The sequence below is a fragment of the Castor canadensis genome, chromosome 2, assembly GCF_047511655.1.
Source record: "Castor canadensis chromosome 2, mCasCan1.hap1v2, whole genome shotgun sequence".
NCBI lineage: Eukaryota > Metazoa > Chordata > Mammalia > Rodentia > Castoridae > Castor > Castor canadensis.
The window spans coordinates 77,275,659-77,293,885 of record NC_133387.1 but is presented as its reverse complement, the minus strand read 5'-3'; the positions used below and the strand labels follow the sequence as shown (position 1 = coordinate 77,293,885).

The 18,227-nt window shown below is 35.5% G+C and overlaps 2 long non-coding RNA genes across 3 annotated transcripts in view; both read right to left on the bottom strand.

Annotated features, from left to right (window-relative positions):
• The window catches only part of LOC141417352 (uncharacterized), a 29,462-nt gene extending 25,341 nt beyond the window's left edge, over positions 1 to 4,121 (bottom strand). For both annotated transcript variants that reach the window (XR_012441887.1, XR_012441886.1), the window contains exon 1: positions 3,820 to 4,121. This is a non-coding gene — a long non-coding RNA (uncharacterized lncRNA). The remainder of the gene's footprint in view (positions 1 to 3,819) is intronic.
• A 1,450-nt stretch (positions 4,122 to 5,571) lies between these two features.
• Positions 5,572 to 12,973, bottom strand: LOC141417349 (uncharacterized). Its single transcript, XR_012441882.1, has 3 exons — positions 12,680 to 12,973; positions 7,049 to 7,164; positions 5,572 to 5,689 (listed from the first exon to the last, which is right to left on the bottom strand). It is a non-coding gene; the product is annotated as an uncharacterized lncRNA (long non-coding RNA).
• Positions 12,974 to 18,227: the final 5,254 nt, after the last annotated feature.

The window sequence follows — 18,227 nt, the reverse complement described above, 5'->3', positions numbered from 1 at the left end:
AGTAGATGTACAAGAAAAAGAGCAGAGTTAAAAAAACAAAACAAAACATGAATAACAAGAAGATAGAGATAAAAGGTGAGAGACAAGACAGAGTCAGTAGAAGAGGGAGCAGAAGACATTGGCTTCTGCATTTCCCTGTGGTTCCCAGTGGCAACAATGGTCCAGAACAGAGGCCCTCAGATACCCATTTAGTGGATGAACAATAGTGAACTACAGTCCATTTTTTTCACCAGACCTGCTGTGTAGTTGCTGAGACTTCTAGCATGGATTTATTTCCCATGTAGCCTTGCAGTAATCTCTCATCACCTGAGATGACCTGAGTAGGTTTTGTTCTTTACAACCTTACAGAGCTTAATCCTAATTATCTCTGCCCTCTTTTCATCCATTTAATCCTATTTTTGAAAATCATTGAGGGCAAAGGACTTGAATAGACATGTCTCCAAAGGAACATACAAATGACCAACAATCTCGTGCAAATATGTTCAGTGTCATCAGACATTAGGGAAACACAAATCAAAACTATAAGAGACCACCTCACACATCTAGGATAGTTATACTCAAAAAGCATTGGAAATGAAGATTTACTAAAACTGGATAGTCATATATTACTGGTGGCAATGTAAAATGCTGGAGCCACCATGGAAAACAGTATGGAAATTTCTCAGTAAGTTAAATATAGAATTAGTATATGGCCTGGTAATTCTAGTTCTAGGTATACACCCAAAATAATTAAATAAGAGGTGTTCAAACAAAAACTTGTATACAAGTGTTTGCCGTGGTCCTATTCACAATAGCCAAAAGGTAGAAACAACAAAAATATCCATGAATAGTGTGTGGATAAACCAATTTTTGTATATCCATACAATGCAATATTATCCATCTAAAGAAAGGAAGGAAAAATTGATATATGCTGCAACATAAATGGACCTAGAAAACATTATGCTATTATATGAAGGGAGCCAGTTAACTACAAAAGCCACATAAGGTATGATTCTATTTGTATGAAATATCCATAGTGGGCTAATTCACAGAGACAGAGTGTTTACCAGGGACTGGGGGGTAATGGGGAATACCTGTTTAGTGGGCACAGGCTTTCCTTTCGGGGTGACAAAAATGTTCTAGCACTAGGTAGTAGTGATGACTGCTCAACATTGCAAATGAAATAAATTCTACTGAATTATGCATTTTAAAATGGTCATATATACATATATATGTAAACCAATGTTGGTTTATATAAACCAATCGTACATATATATGATTTATAATATGTGTCCAGATATGTAACAACCATTCATATAATTTATTATATATAATTCATTGTTTCTATATATATATGTATAATCATTTCGGTTTATGAGTTTGCTAGCAGAAATACTAGATACTCCAAATTTTGCTTTTACCTCAAGTGGCTTTGAGACTCATGTTATTCCTTTTCTATCAAAGGTCCAGTCTAGGATGCACACCACACAGACATCTCTCTGAGGTCTCTCAGTGTCAGACCTTGAACTCCTTTCTCACGAGCTCTAAAAGTTAGACCTTGTTTTATAAAATGGAGTAAAAGCCAATCAAGAGCATCTGTCCTGATTCATTTGATCTTGAACTAACCACTGAGGTAAGCAAGAAAACCTATTCAGAATTTAGGCTGATGCAAGGCTTTCATTTTAAAATTTCAGTATGATATCAAGATAAGTTGAACTGATCCCTTGATAAGTGTCAGTCACAAAGTAGATTAAAATGTTAACAAAGACACCATTAGGGAATCACTTCTTTAAAAACAACAATTGATACTTCAGTATACAATCATAGGTCATATTACTAAGATTTAAAAAAAAAAATAAGTTTCACAAGTGAAGAAAATGACAGATTGATCCATCCTTGCTGAAAAAGATACAAAAGGACACTTCAAGCCAGCTATGGAGGTATACACCTATAATTACAACACTTGGGAGGCTGAGTCAGGAGGATCATTAGTTTGAGGCCAGCCCAGGCTACATAGTAAGACCCTGTCTCAAAAAGAAAAAAAACACTTTCTTTCTTTGCTTTTTTTTTTGATAAGCCTTTATCAAAATATTACAGAAGTGTTTTGTTCAATCAGCAGATGGCGCTGCTAACATATCTTTGAAATAAAAAATATGACAATGGCCATTTTCTTAAATCCTATTATATGGGACATTTAAAATAATGTATTTCTTTTAGCCAATTTTATACTTGGAATAAATTTCACTATTCTTGGCATTAAATACTTCCCAAATTCAGAAATCCTAAGATTTCCTTCAGTTACCTCATGGAAATAGCTTTTAATACATTGTTATTAATATTAGCTAATATAGATTTGGCATTTTCTTATAGATAGGTACCTTAGATATTGGAAGATAGGTATTACATCTTCACATACAGCTACCTACTTAATCCTGACTAATTCAAACGGTATTATTTCCACTTTTCAAAGGAGAGAACTGAGACTTAGGTAGGTTCTGTTCTTTTCTCAAGTCACACATCTCTGTAAAAAAGAGCCAAGATTCAAAACAAGGTCAAGCAGAAGTTAGGGATAATTCTGTCTTGGAGGGAAAACTCTGAGGCTCTTCAGAGAGACCCAACCCTTTACTCAGCAATTGCTTCTCTGTCCTATATGGTCTCTTGCTTTCTTTATTATTATTATTATTATTATTATTAGTGATCTGGATCAAACCCATGACCTTGTACATTCTCAGCATCCTCTGTACCACTGAGCCTCATCCCCAGCCCTGCAACTCTTGTCTTGACCCTGAAGAATTGCATCTATTCACTCAATATGGTGCCACTCCTCCTTCTGAAATTCTCAGTAGGAATAAGAATGTTACTGCTGCAGGGGACATTGGCAGCCTTGTTTGACCTAGATCTCCACTTTCCCTCTGTTATTTCTCAGAGTTACTGTAGAATGTGTTAAGATTGCATTATCAAAGAAGAACTGGCTAGAATAGCCCAGCTGTGTCCTCATTCCTGCTAGACCATGATATTCAACAATACTTGAGCTCAGTGACTAAGGGGCATCCAAAGCATATAACTGATAATGAAGTGCTTTCAGGGTCCCTCTTTTTCAGTTCAATGTGAGACATGCACAGATGACACACCATCAGCCCTGGACAGTTTTCCTTGAGGGACCGGATCCTAAGCTATGTGCTCTTGTGGCCTATCTGTGCTTCGCCTGAGTTATACAAGTGATCTGTCTCACTAAAATCATGCAAGTTGTAGAGAACCTTGGCACCTGCCATTAGAACCCATATATAGACCAGAGGCAGCAAACAGGTATCCCTTGTCCCTTTGAATCAACCCTAGGGTAAGAAACTTTCTTGGCTTCATCAGAAACACAGAAAGCCCATTTAGATATTTTATCATGAAGACACTAAGGCCTAAGACTCACAGGGCAAGTTCTAGACCATTTTGTGCCCATAATATATGACCTGTGTTTTATCATAGATTTTAACATTTTGTGATAAAGCTCTATCCAGTTCCATAATTCCTCAGCCAAAATAATCATTGGCTTCCTGGAAATTGTTGAAAGAGCATAGTAAAGGCTGAAACTACTGTGGCTTATAGGCTGTCATGATTTTTATTAACATCATGATACACAGGACTAGAGGAGTGGCTCAAGTGGTAGAGTACCTACCTAGCAAGCATGACACATACTAGGACAGTAATTTGGGCTCACATAATACCATCTACCAAAGTTCACACAGGTCAAACCCTGCTCTGATTTAGAGTTTTTTTCACAAACCTCCCTCCCCAGAAATTTAACCCTCAATCAGTATCTTAAAACATAGACTTTAAGCATTTTTTTACCTCAGAAGTATCTTCTAGTGATTATAGAATGCTGAATATGTTGCCGTAAATAGCTAAAGCCATGAATCCTTGAAAGTAGCCAACTGGATTTAGTGTGCCAATCTCCATGATGGAGACACTACTCAGAGCCAGAGGGCTCCTCCAGGGCATCCAACATCAATAGAGGCTGTGATCCAGGAGCCATATCTGCTTGTGTAAGGAAGAGGAGCGGCAGCTCTCACACAGTGTATTTGCCATCACTGCCTCAAGACAGAGTATTGAGAGAATCTGTCATCAGAGAGAAACTAGTTAAATATAAGGAGTTTTTTAAAAGAAAATTTGCAATAAACATTAGTCTTCTCTGTCTTCTGTTAATTTAAATAAACCTGGCTTGGAGAAATTTATGAAGAAAGAAATGGTGCTACTCTGATTTTGTATTCACTCTATCTGAGAACACAATTTCATTGCCAAGTCTTTTCGGAAATAGACATCTGCAAATGCTTTTTTTAAAAAGGCAGAGTTTCCAGGGGTGACACCCAGCATTATAATGGTCAGAAGGAAATAAACATTTTTTAAAAGTAGGAAGACAAAAATTATCAATTCAAAATCTTATATCCAACAAAACACCCTTGAAGAATTAGAGAGGAATCAAGAAAATATTCAATAAAATTAAGTTGAGGGAAATTGTTCCTAGCATATCTATCCTAAACAAATGGCTAAGGGAAGTTCCCAGAATGGAAATGATAAAAGATGGAAACTTTGAAAATCAGGAAGAACAAAAAGAGTAAGAATGAGTAAATACAATAGACTTATCTTCTCTTGAGTTTTCTAAATTATGTTAAAAGATTTTCTTCAAACAAGTATACCACTCTGAAGTAGTTCTCAGTTTATGTAGGAGAAAATTTTTAAATAAATATAAGTGTGAGGGAGATAAAGAGCCTTAAAAACATATTGATTGTCATGAGTTAGAGATGAAGGGTGGAGGAGGAGAGGTCTGACTGAAAAAGGCAGGACAAAGGAGATTTTATGAATCTTGATTGCAATAGTGATACACAAACGTATGTGTGTGATAAAACTAGATATAGATATACACACACCTTGTAGCAACATTAACTTCCTGATATTGTACTGTAGTTAAGATGTAACCCATGGGGGAAACTGGCAGAGGCTACATAGAACCTCTTTGTACTATCTTTATAACTTCTTGTAAACACGTGATTATTTTAAAATAGAAACTTCACCAGGCACTATTTGAGCCACACCTCCAGTTCAATATGATGGAAATATTATGTACTCATGTATGAAAATGGAAAAATGAGACCTGTTGAAATTATTCTCTAAAGGTGAATAATGGAGGGAGTGAATTTAACTAATATTATAAACACTTTTGTAAGTGCCACAACGTACCCACAGTACAACAATAATATAATAATAAAATTTAAAAGAAAATTTTAAAAATAAAACTACTTTTAGTAACTCAGTAATAAAACAGCCTAAAACAAAGCAACCTAATTTTTAAAATATAGGGAAATACTTAATAGACTTTCACCTAAGAAGATGAGTAAATGAAGAGCTACACATCATTCCTCATTAAAGAAATGCACATTAAAACTATAATGAGACAGCACTACAGATCCATGGAGTGCCTAAAGTTACAAAGACTGACAATGCTAAGTGTTGGCCACTATGTGGAACAACTGATGGCAATGTAAATGAGTATAATCATTTTGGAAAACAATTGAGTATATTTTTATTAAATTAAATACATACCATTCAAATCTTCAATTATACTTATAGGTGTTTATGGAAGATAAGTAAAACACATATCCACACAAAGTCTGATACTTGCATTTGCATAACAGCTTCACTCATAATCCAAAGTGAGCAACATCTGAAACCATCAACAAATAGGTGTGTGGGTAAACAAACTGAGAGATTTCTATATAAGACAGTAATACTTTTCAATAACAAGGAATGAACTACTGTTATATATAATAATATGAATAAATCACAAAAACATTGGCATTACCAAAAGAGGCTAAATACAAGACTTCATTCTATATACTTTTAGCTAGAAATGACAAGATTAACTATAGATGCAGAAAATAGAGTAGTGTTTGGATTCAGTGAAACCCAAGTGGCACAAAGGAATTTTGGCAGCTAATAAGAATAATCTATATCTTTTTTTTTTTTTTTTCGGTGGTACTAACGTTTGTACTCAATGCCTTGCACTTGCTAGGCAGGTGCTCTACCACTTGAGGCAAGACCTCAGGCCTTTGAAATCATCTACATCTTGATTGTGGTAGTGGTTATATGAGTATATACATATATATATATATATATATATATGAGTATATATGCGTATATATTATATGAGTACATACTTTTCTCAAAAATTACTTAAATTTAAATTAGTTAATGGAATACATTTCACTATATTCAAATACAAATGAAATGTCCATAAAGATATAAAAATACATATTTTTTACTTAGCAGTACTATGGTTTGAACTCAGGGTCTGGTGCTTGCTGAACATGCACTGTACCACTTTACTATTTGAGCTCTTTCGGCTTTAGTTATTTTTTGCATAGGACCTCAAGTTTATACCCAGGTTGGCCTGGAACACCATCCTCCTATTTATGCCTCCTGAGTAGCTGGAATGACAGGCACATGCACCATGCCCAGTTTTTATTGATTGAGATGGGGTCTCATGAACTTTTTGCCCAATCTCTGCCTTCTGAGTAGTTAAGATCTCTGGCATGAGCCACAATGCCCAGCTTTAAAACACATATTTTCCTATATTGGTGACACTCATTCTGTTTTCCTCATGTTTGCATAAGAGTGACAACTGTTGCTATGACAACCACTATTTGGAAAATAGTTTCACTGAACCCAAACACTACTCTATTTTCAGCATCTATAGTTAATCTTGTCATTTCTAGCTAAAAGTATAAAGGATGAAATCTTGTATTTAGCCTCTTTTGGTATAACAATGTTTTATTTTCAGTAAGCATTTTCCTTTTTCTGAGCCCCCTTTCCCACTTTTAACTTCAGTGAAAAGAAGCCCACCATTAGCAGGGAAGACATGTAGTAGAAACGGGCAAGACACAGAATAACAATGCAATTTTTAGTATTGTGCTCTTTTTTCACAACTGTATCTCTTCCATGTTATGTTTGTCTCTTCCATGTCTTTCCCCTTGCTTTCTTACTGTGTTTTGAATCAATCAGCCATGCAACTTAAGTAGATTACCTTGGTCTGTGAGATGTCAAATCCTGATCTCTGAAATAGCTTCTGGTAAAAGATACTTAGAAACAACCACAGCATCAAGGTGTTTCTCATCATGACAAGAGGACAACCCATCTGTACTGTGAAATGCATAGATGTACAATAATATCAACCTGGACAGTTGGAATTGTCAAGACATTGTAACAAAAATCACAATCACCTATAAAATATGAAGAAAAAGCTGAATTAAAGTGGTGGATCAACAATGAGAAATGATGGAACTAGAAGATAGTGATTTCTCTTAACAGTGAAAAAGTACAGCAGACATCAATAAATGTCTCATGTTGGTGAAACAAGGTGCTCACTGATATTATTGATTCTTAAAAAAATTATAGTGCTAAAGAATATATTCATTTAAAAAAAATTGTGTGACACATCTGTAAATTTTGTCACTGAACTTCTGGCATAATTGTTAAAACTGCTTGAAAGTGGTAGGTTGTGGCATAAATAGGTATGCTTCTTTCCTGCTTTAAAAAATGAGTGGTTCTAAAGCATGAAAACTTTAGACTTAAAGTGGGATTAAAATCAGTGTTTACACTGTGACATACCCAATTAAAAGAAAATTCTCCTCCACGTTCTTGCTTTTCTTCCAATCAGCACTGGAGAATCAGTTCCCCATGATGGCCCAATGGGACCCCACTCCTCCAGATGTTAGAAACTGTCCACTCCATTTCTCTAGGATCCCCACTATAAACTGCTATGTATACTGTCCTCCACAGTGAAAAGAACACAAAATTTAAACTCAACAAAAGCTAAATTTACAGCCTCTTCTATTTACTATGAGTTTAATCAAGGCACACAACTCATTTTAGGCTCACAATAAGTTGAGGTAAATGGAAGCTTTCAGTACAAGATAGCAACCTGAGCTCACGTTCTTCTACACTCTCCTTTGAATACATAAGGGAAAATCTCAAACCCTGTTAGAAATGACAGGAAAGTATAGCTAGCCAAACTCAAAATTCAAGGGACCTAAGATCTGAGTGACAGAGGATGAAGACGCTCATAATCTAATATATATAAAAGAAAGTCTATGATGTTCCCACACCCCTAAAAGGTTTGCAGTGGGGCCTGAAATTAAGACCAAATCTGAAGATGGTGTGAGGGAAAAAAATTTTATTTCTGCTGGAGTTTCTAGGAAGTGCAATTAAACCTGGAGTCCTCATGCAGTCAGTAATTACAAAGATAAGACTGTAAACCTGGCAAGAATGCTGGCTTAGGAAATTGAGGTCATTCTGAAGTTTTAATAGCTGGCCACCTCCCTTACAAAGGTGTCAAGTATACACATGTAAAAACAAGATCTCTGGTCATAACAGAGAACAGTTTGAATCTAAGAAAAGGTTTAGAATTGAAAAAAGTGTGATTGCTGTCTTCACTATAATGGAGGAAAAATAACAATAATTGAATACTATAAGAATTAAATCAGTTATTTAGAAAATTGAAAAAATCTACACCTCTGAGGAAGAAACTGAAGAGATGAAAATTTTAAAGAATACATAAAATAATCATGACAGAGTTCCAATATATACAAAATAAGTTTTCCAGAATAACAAAACTGAACATAATGGAAATCAATAAACACCTGAAAAAGAACAAGAAAACACTTGTAGGAACTGAACACAGACTTGAGTGTTTATATTAAACAAATTTATTGAGTTCTAAGGAAAAGGAAGTATAGCAATTTATACTTTCAATAGCTTGGTATTTTTTTTAATTTCAAGAATAAGTGAAGAAATAGGAGAAGGGTACCAGGAACTAGAGAAAAGGTTAGATCAAGAAGAATTAACCTAGAAGGTAACACACATACACAGGAAATCAATGTGAGTCAACTTCCTGTATAGCTATCCTTATCTCAACTAGCAAAAACCCTTGTTCCTTCCTATTATTGCTAATACTCTCTCTTCAACAAAATTAGAGATAAGGGCAAAATAGTTTCTGCTGGGTATCAAAGGGGTGAGGAGGGAGAGGGAGGGGGCAGAGTGGGTGGTAAGGGAGGGGGTAGGGGGAGGGGGGAGAAATGACCCAAACATTGTATGCACATATGAATTTAAAAAAAAAAGAATAAGTGAAGAATCCTACAAGCATTGAAGAAGACATCAGAAGATGGAAAGATCTCCCATGCTCATAAATCAGCAGAATCAATATTGTGAAAAAGGAAATACAACTAAAATCAATCCATAGGTTCAATGAAATTCCCATCAAAAATTGCAATGACATTCTTCACAGAAATAGAAGTAATCTTAAAGTTCATGGGGAAGCACAAAAGACCTTGAATACCCAAAGAAACCCTGAGCAAAAGGAGCAACACTGGAGTTATCACGATACCTGACTTTAAAGTATACTACAGAACCACAGAAATAAAAATAGTATCATACTGGTTTAAAAACAGACATGAAGCTCAATGGAACAGAGTAAAAGACTCAGACACAAATCAGCACAGCTACAGACATTTAATTTTTGACAAAGGAGTCCAAAATATAGGTTGGAGAAAAGACAGCTTCTTCAACAAATAGTGCAGGGAAAACTGGATATCACATGTAGAAACTAGATTCCTCTCACCCTGTACTAATAGAAATTCAAAGTGGATCAAGGATCTTAACGTAAGATCTAAAATTTTGAAACTACCACAGAAAAGAATAGGCAAAACACTTGAACATATAGGCAGAGGCAATAACTTCCAGAGTAGAGAAATAAGAGAAAAGATTGACAAATGTGAGTGCATCAAACTAAAAAGCTTCTTCACAGCAAGGGAAAGAGTCACTCGACTGAGAAGACAGCCTATAGAATAGGAGAAAATCTTTGCCAGCTATACATCTGACATGGAGTTAATAACCAGAATCTACAAGGAGCTCAAAAACTAAACTCCCAAAGAATCAGCATCCCCATGAACAAATGGGCAAAAGTGGGCAAATGAACTGAATAGACAATTTTCAAAAGAAAAATTTCAAATGGCCAACAAATACATGAAGAAATGCTCAACATCCCTGGCCATAAAGGAAATGCAAATCAAAATGACACTGAGATTCCACCTCACTCCAGTCATCAAGAACACAAACAACAGATGCTGGCAAGGATGTGGGGAAAAAAAAAAAACCCTTACACACTGTTAGTGGGAATGTGAATTAGTGCAACCACCATGGAAAGCAGTATGAAGGTTCCTTTACAAAGTAAAAATAGAACTAGTATACGGTCCAATAATACCTGTCCTGTACATAGATCTGAAGGAGTCTAAGTCTGGATACAGTAGAGACACTTGTGTACTCATGCTTGTTGCAGCACCATTCACAATAGCCAAGAAACTGATGCCCTAAAACTGATGAATAGATTAAGAAAATGTGTATATATACACGAAGAAATTGTGTATATATACACAATGGAGTTTTATTCATCCATAAAGGAGAATGAAACTATATTGTTTGCAGGTAAATGGGTGGAACTGGAGATCATTGTGTTAAATAAAATAAGCCAGATTCAAAAAGATAATGGTTACATGTTTTCTCTCATATGTGAGAAAAAAAAGATAATGTGTAAATGAACACACATGTGACCATATATGCAGTACATGCTTGTAATAGGGACTGTTTGAAGGGACTAGGGGGAGTCAGGAAAGAACAAGAGGATAAAGAATAAGTAATATAAAAACATACTGCATTTGTGTATGAAGATTGCATAACAAAATGTACTGAAACCTGTTGAATAATGGGGGAGATGGGTGATATAGGGAAAGAGAAAAATAGAGGGTGTTGGTCAGATTAAACTACAATGTAGCATTATGAAATATCATGACAAAACCCCTTTGAATAATGAATATGCACTTAGAAAAATGAAGGACAGGAATATAAAACAGGTCTTGTTCTGGGGTGGGTAGCAGTGGGAAGGGGGAGGGTGAACAGAGAGGGTAAAGGAGAATGAATGTGGTTGATGTACTTCATATACTCGTGTGAAAATAGAAAAATGAAACCTGCTGAAATTGTTTTAAGAAGGGAGGGAGGGACTTGAAGAAAAATAATGGGGGGTTGAGTTTAACCAAGGTATGTTATAAGCATATATGGAAATAGCACAAAGAAACCCCCTGTGCAACTAATATAAACTAATAGAAATGTTTTAAAAGATTTCCCCATGAGGCAGGCTATGTGGTCCACCTTCTGTAAATGTGGAGGAAAGAGAATACTGAACCAAGTCAGCATTTTTCAGAGAAGAGACCTATAGGAACGAAATAGTCTTAAGTAAGCAACCAGCAGTATTTGGTAGAATAACTCTGTAAAGGGGATATAAGACAAATATAAAAATATGGACTCAAAATCCTGCATCAATTAAGAGGAAACAATTGAAGACCTTTAGTAGAATGGAGGACTGTTTGTGTATGGTTAATCATAAAACACACAAAATATCAATGTGTACTTATAAGAATTATAACCTGCAATTTAGTTAGCTTTTAGAAATATGTCTTTGAACATTAACTTTCATTGTGGATTTGGATTACAACATTTAACACCTGGAAACCTTGACCAAGTATTGCACTTTTTGTGTATACACACACACGCGCACACACACACGCACACACACACACACACACACACACAGTCTTTCTCAATGAGAGCTTGACAAACAAATGCAGACAAATGGGTGGATAGACACACAAACACAATACAGTAAATTATAATTTCAATTTTAAATGACTTATGTTATCAATTAAAACTCAATCTCAAGTATAAACTATCTTGATTTATTGAGTGCATAATTTGATGCATTTATATTTTATTCCTGAATGGGATGACATAAAGAAGACCTATGATTTCATAGCTTGAACATTTAATGAAAACTTTAAAATAATTATGAAGAATGACCTATTTTACATGCTTCATTTTATAACTTTTTCTGTTGGAGGTACTCTCAACAGAGACTTAAAGGCATTATTTGAGAAAATATTTCAATGGAAGTAAAATTAGAATTTAAACTATCCTCATTGAACTGAATTTTCTCATACTTAGGAGGTAACCTGACACTTAGCTAAAAATAGTATGATTACAAGGAGCTGTTGAGCTGTTAACAATTCCAAATATATTAGACAGAGGACAGCTTCTAAGATGATTACAGACAATTTCATGGAAAAACAAACATCAGATTATATGGAAGGAGGATTGAGAGTAAGAGGCAGATTAGAAATTTCCTCTGTGCAACTCCAGAATGAGAAGGGTTAGAATAACAAAGGAGAGACAATATTTTGAGGAGGCAAAAAGAGGGTAAGTATGAGGAATCAAGAAGGAAGTGACAGGACAGCATAAAAACAAAGAGAAACAGGAAGGTAACACAGTTTGCAGCTCTGACCCTGTGGAAGGCAACCAGAAGACACAATAACAAGGTAAACCTGGCAGCCCTGGTGACCACAGACTGTCAGTTCTAGCCATAGGAGAAACCCACAGTTCTCACACGAGAGAATCCACAAGGGAAGATTTGGTTTGACGGTGACTTCTCCTGGGTATCAGGCCAGCATCAGAAAAGAAATCTATTGGCTCTCAGAGTGGTAGAGCCAGGGTTCATTTTGAGAGGGGGTCCAGTCTGAGCTACCCTTGGGACATGAAAACAAGGAATACTTACAAGTCAGGGAGCATGGGAACACCCTGCAACAGTGTTGAGATGGGAGACAGTCACAAGAGGCAGTCATGGAGAGGAATACTACCCCCATTAGGTCAGACACAGATCAAATGAAAAGGTGATGCAGCAGGGAGTTCCACCTGTGGACAGCATGGTGATTGGTGGCCCTGCCCTCTGTGGCAAGGACCAAGCTCCGTCACCCATGGATCACTGTGGAGACTGAGAGTTCCAAGTCCATGACAGTTGGTTATTCAGTTTCCAGAACCGCCTCCCTGCCAGGTGTAGTTTGATACTGGGTGGGACTGAGAGTTCTGAGCCCAGGTGCAGTGAACTATTATATTTCCCAAGGCTCCTACCTCCCCCAACACAGTTTACTGTTGGGTGGGATCTAAAGGCCCTGAGACCAGCAGGCAGAGTGCTCTGTTCCCTCATTCTCCTCTCACTGCTGATTTCAGTGCTTCTCCCACTTCTCCCACCACTGATGCACATGGGGGACCTGCCCAGTTCACAGACTGTGATGATCATTGGGGGCAGCAACAGCTCCTGGCATACAAGGAGGGAAGCTATAAAATGAATGCAACTGTGATACAAATACATGCACTTCATATGCCTGGCCCTCAGCCCATGAACAGCACCAACTTGTACAATGGAAACAAAGGAGCTACAATAGGCTCCAGCTAGAGCCTACTACCCCAGCCCAGACCTTGTAGACTCCAGATCAGAAGACCAGAAAGAAGCATCTCATTGGTTCTTTCTTTTAGTTTTTTTTTAATCTTTTGTGTTTTTATTTTTTTATTCCTCTTCTTTGTCTGATTTTATTTCTATATTTTTTATTTTGAAATTGGATTTTTAAAATTTCTTGTACTTTTCTTTTTAACTTCAAGTGTTTTCCTTTTTGTCTTTTTCTTTTCTTTTATTTAACCTTGCTACTTTTTCTTTTTTCCCTTACCTGAACTTTCATTTAATTCTTTAACCATTATTACTTTTAGCTTTATTAATTTTAAACATCATAGCTTAATATATATTATTTTTGCCAATTTTTATTATGGTTATTGGTGGTTCAATAACCTTTAACTGATTTTCATTGTATTTCTACATTTGATTTGTTTTGGTGCTGGTGCTATTATCTACTTCCAAGAACCTTTGGAATATAACAAAATGACTTCCAAAATGGAAATTTATAGCTGTGAGCACCAACATTAAGCAAATCAGTAAGTCCTCAAGTAAATAACCTAGTGATGGAACTGATAACCAGAATATATAGGGAGCTCAAAAAACTAAACTCCCCCCAAAATCAATGAACCAAATAAGAAGTGGGCAACTGAGCTTAAACAGAACTTTTTCAAAGGAAGAAATCCAAATGGCCAAAAAACACATGAAAAAATGCTCACTATCCCTGGCCATAAAGGAAATGCAAGTCAAAACCACACTAAGATTTCACCTCACTCCTGTTAGAGTAGCTATCATCAAGAACACCAACTACAACAAATGTTGGTGAGAATGTGGGGAAAAAGGAACCCTCATACACTGCTGGTGGGAATGTAAGCTAGTACAGTCACTTTGGAAAACAATATGGAGGCTTCTTAAAAAACTAAACATAGATCTGCCATATGATCCAGCAATACCACTCCTAGGGATATACCTGAAAGAATGCCACTCAGGTTACTGCAAAGGCACCTGTACACCTGTGCTTATTGCAGCACTATTCACAATAGCTAAGCTACAGAAATAGGCAAGGTGCCTCACCACCAACGAATGGACTAAGAAAATGTGTGGTATTGAGACACAATGGAATTTTATTTAGCCACAAAGAATGAAATTTTGTCATTTGCAAGTAAATGGATGGAACTGGAGAATATCATCTAGCCAGGTACAGAAAAGGAATAGAGAAAGGGAAGGAAACCTAAAACTTGAATGTGGTTGATGTGCTCTGTAGAGGAGTGAATATAGTAATCTTAAACTGGCAGAAGCCACTATGGGAAAGTGACCAGGAAGTAGCAAAGAGGTTTGGTAGAGATGAACCAATGTGGGTTGCAGTACACATGTGCATGGAAGCAATGTTAGGAATCTCCCTATATAGCTATCTTTATCTCAAACTAGCAAAAATGCCAAGTTTTTCTTATTATCTCTTATGTTTTCTCTTCAACAAAATTGGAGAACAAGAGGGTAGAACAAGTTCTACCCAGAAGCAGAGAGTGGGGACAAGGGAGGCAGTCAGGTGACCCAAGCAACGTATACACATGTGAGTAAATGTAAAAATGACAAAATAAAAAAAAATAATAACCTAGTGATGTTCCTCAAGGTCTTAGAAAAACAAGAAAAAGCCAAATCCTTAATTAGTAGCTAGAAGGAAATAATGAAGAAGTTAATGAAATGGAGATGAAAAGAAAAATACAAAGAACAAAGAATCAGTAAACAATGACTTGGATCTTTAAAGGATAAACAAGATTGACAAACCCTTGCCCAAACTAACAAAAGAAACAGAGAAGACACAAATTAATACAATTAGAGATGAAAGGGGGAAATTACAACAGATACCACTGATATACAGAGGATCATTATAGACTATTTTGAAAATGTATATAAAAATAAATTGGAAAATTCAGAAGAAAGAGATGAGTTTCTAGACACATATGACCTACCAATATTGAACCAAGAGGCTACAAACAACCTAAACAGAGCAATAATAAGCAATAAGATTTGAAGCAGCAATAGAAAGTTTCCCAATAAAGAAAAGCCCAAGAACAGACAGACTCACAGCTGAATTCTACCAGGCCTTTAAATAAGAACTAACAACAAAATTCTTCAAAGTATTACATAAAGTACAAAGGGAAGAGACAGTTTCAAATCCATTCTATGAAGCAAGTATTACACTGAGCTCAAAACTAGATAAGATACAACAAAAAAGAAAACTATAGGCCAATATCTTTGATGCACATAGATGCAAAAAACTCAATAAAATATTTTAGACCAGATTCAACAACATATTAAATAGATTATATACATGATTAAGTTGTTTTCATTCCAGAGATGCTAGTATGGTACCAACACAAATACAGACACAAAGAACAACAGAATAATATAGAAGACCCAGAAATAAACAGACATGGCTATAGTTATCTCATTCCCAACAAAAGAGCCAAAAACATAAGTTGGAGAAAAAAACAGCCTCTTCAACAAATAGTGTTAGAATATCCACATGTAGAAATCTGAAACTCGATCTCAATCTCTCACCCTGTACAAAAATCAATTCAGCATGTATCTAAGACCTTAATGTAAGACATACACTTTTTGAAACTACTAGAGGAAAATACTTCAAGATACAAGAATAGGCAATGACTCTCTGAATAGGACTCCAATTGTCTAAGAAATAATAGCAAAAATTGATAAATGGGATTGCATCAAATTTAAAAGCATCAGGACAGCACTGGAAATAATGACCAGTGTTAAGGGACAGTGTACCAAATGGGAGATAATCTTTGCCAGCTATTCATCTGACAAAGGGGTTAATTCCCAGAATGTATAAACACCAAAAGGACAAACAATCCCATTAATAACTGGACAATAAACTGAACCACAGTTCTCAAAAGAAGAGCATGAAATAATTAATTTTAAGGAAATAAAAATGGCCAATAATTACATGAAAATATGGTCAATATATTTATGCATCAGAGAAATGAAAATGAAAACTACACTGGGATTCTATCTCACTGCAGTCAGAGTGGCTATCATCAAGAAGATGAGAAACAACATGCTGGTGAAAATGGGGGAAAAAAGAACCCTCATACACTGTTGGTGAGAATGTAAATTATTCTAGTCAATATGGAAGTTCCTCAAAAATTTAAAAGTAGAACTACTATAAGATCTAAATATACCACACCTGAGTATATACCCAAAGGAATCAAAGTCAACATATAATAAATATACCTGCACACCCATGTTTATTAAAGCACCATTCACCTTAGCCAAGCTAAGGTGTCCATCAATGGGTGGCTGGATAAATGTGGTATAGATATACAGTGGAGTATTATTCAGCCATAAAGAAGAACAAAGTTATTTCCTTTTCATAGAAATGGATGGAATTAGAGATCATCACCTTAAGGCAAATAAGCCACACTTAGAAAAATAAATGTGCATGTTTTCTCTCATTTGAAAAATATAGGTAAAAATTTAAAAAAAAGGTGAATTTACAAAAATGAAGAGAACCAGCAGGAGGGGAAAGGAGGGTAAGAGAACATACTAGGGGTGAAAATGATCGAGGTACATCATATGCATGCATGGCAATATCAAAATGAAACCCGTTATTTCACACAACTAACATGTTACAGTTAATAACAGAAAAATATTTAAAAACATCAGCTAACTGGTACCATACAAATACAGTTAAGAAAATGATTAAAATGAATATCTACAAATAATAATTTTTAAGTTTTCCATAATGCACATAAGGGTATATTTTGAAGAATTTTGCTTTTGAGAATAATCTTCAGTAGAAATATTTATAATCAATTTGGCTGACAAATATGTATTTCAAAATATTATTTTTAAATTAAATTATTTTAATGATTTTCATCACTCTTAAAATTGTCCTGCTTAGGAGATAAATTAAACTTTCATACCAGAGAGGGAACCAAACACACAGAACAGGTGAGACACCACCAGTAGTTTTACTACCCCATAAATACTTTACTTCCTCTTTGTCATTCTCACCTTATTATCCATTAAAATAAATACTAGGTGGGAGTTTGACAAGATAGTATTTTAAGATTTATCTATAAAGCATTCCCAGTTCCCAGTCAAGAACAAGGTTGAAGCTGTCTCAACAGTGTGTCCAACAGGGAAATTTAGGAATCACTGTCCAACTATTTCTTTATTTTATAAATATTGAATTTAAAATAAAAATTACAGGTCCAGTTTATTAGCCTTCAGTTGGAAGGATTCCATTTTTATAGCATTGTTCCTGGGAAGGTTACCTTTGACAATTCTATTCAAGAGAGAAAGCACATTTAAACTAGGTCACAAATCAGTGGTAAAATAACAGAAGAATACAGCTGGGATATCTGAAGTTTCTTTCAAATCACAGAGTCATTTAGAAAAATTATAACACTCTATCAAACTTGAAAATCCCTACATCTATCTTTATAAACACAATCCATTTCTGCTTTTTAAGAGATGCACTATAGGAATGATGGCTGCTTTCTTAACATTATGAACCAAATCTGACACTATATTTAAAGTTAAAATACTAGAAGCACATTTCCTTTAATGTTGGGAGCAAAAAAACCCATCACACCCATTGTTTAGAACTGCATTTGTTAATATACTCAAAATTTTTAATATAGAGAAAATAAAAAAGGCAGGAAGGAAGGCAGGAAGTCTGGAAGGAAGGAAGGAAGGGGGGGAGGGAGAGAGGGAGGGATTTATGAACAATCCTTGGATTACAGATCAGAAAACTTTTTCTGTAAAGGGTGTTAGTAAACATTTTAGGCTTCATGGACCATACGGTTCCTGTCACATATACAAGATTTTGCTTTGCAATGCAAAATGAGAT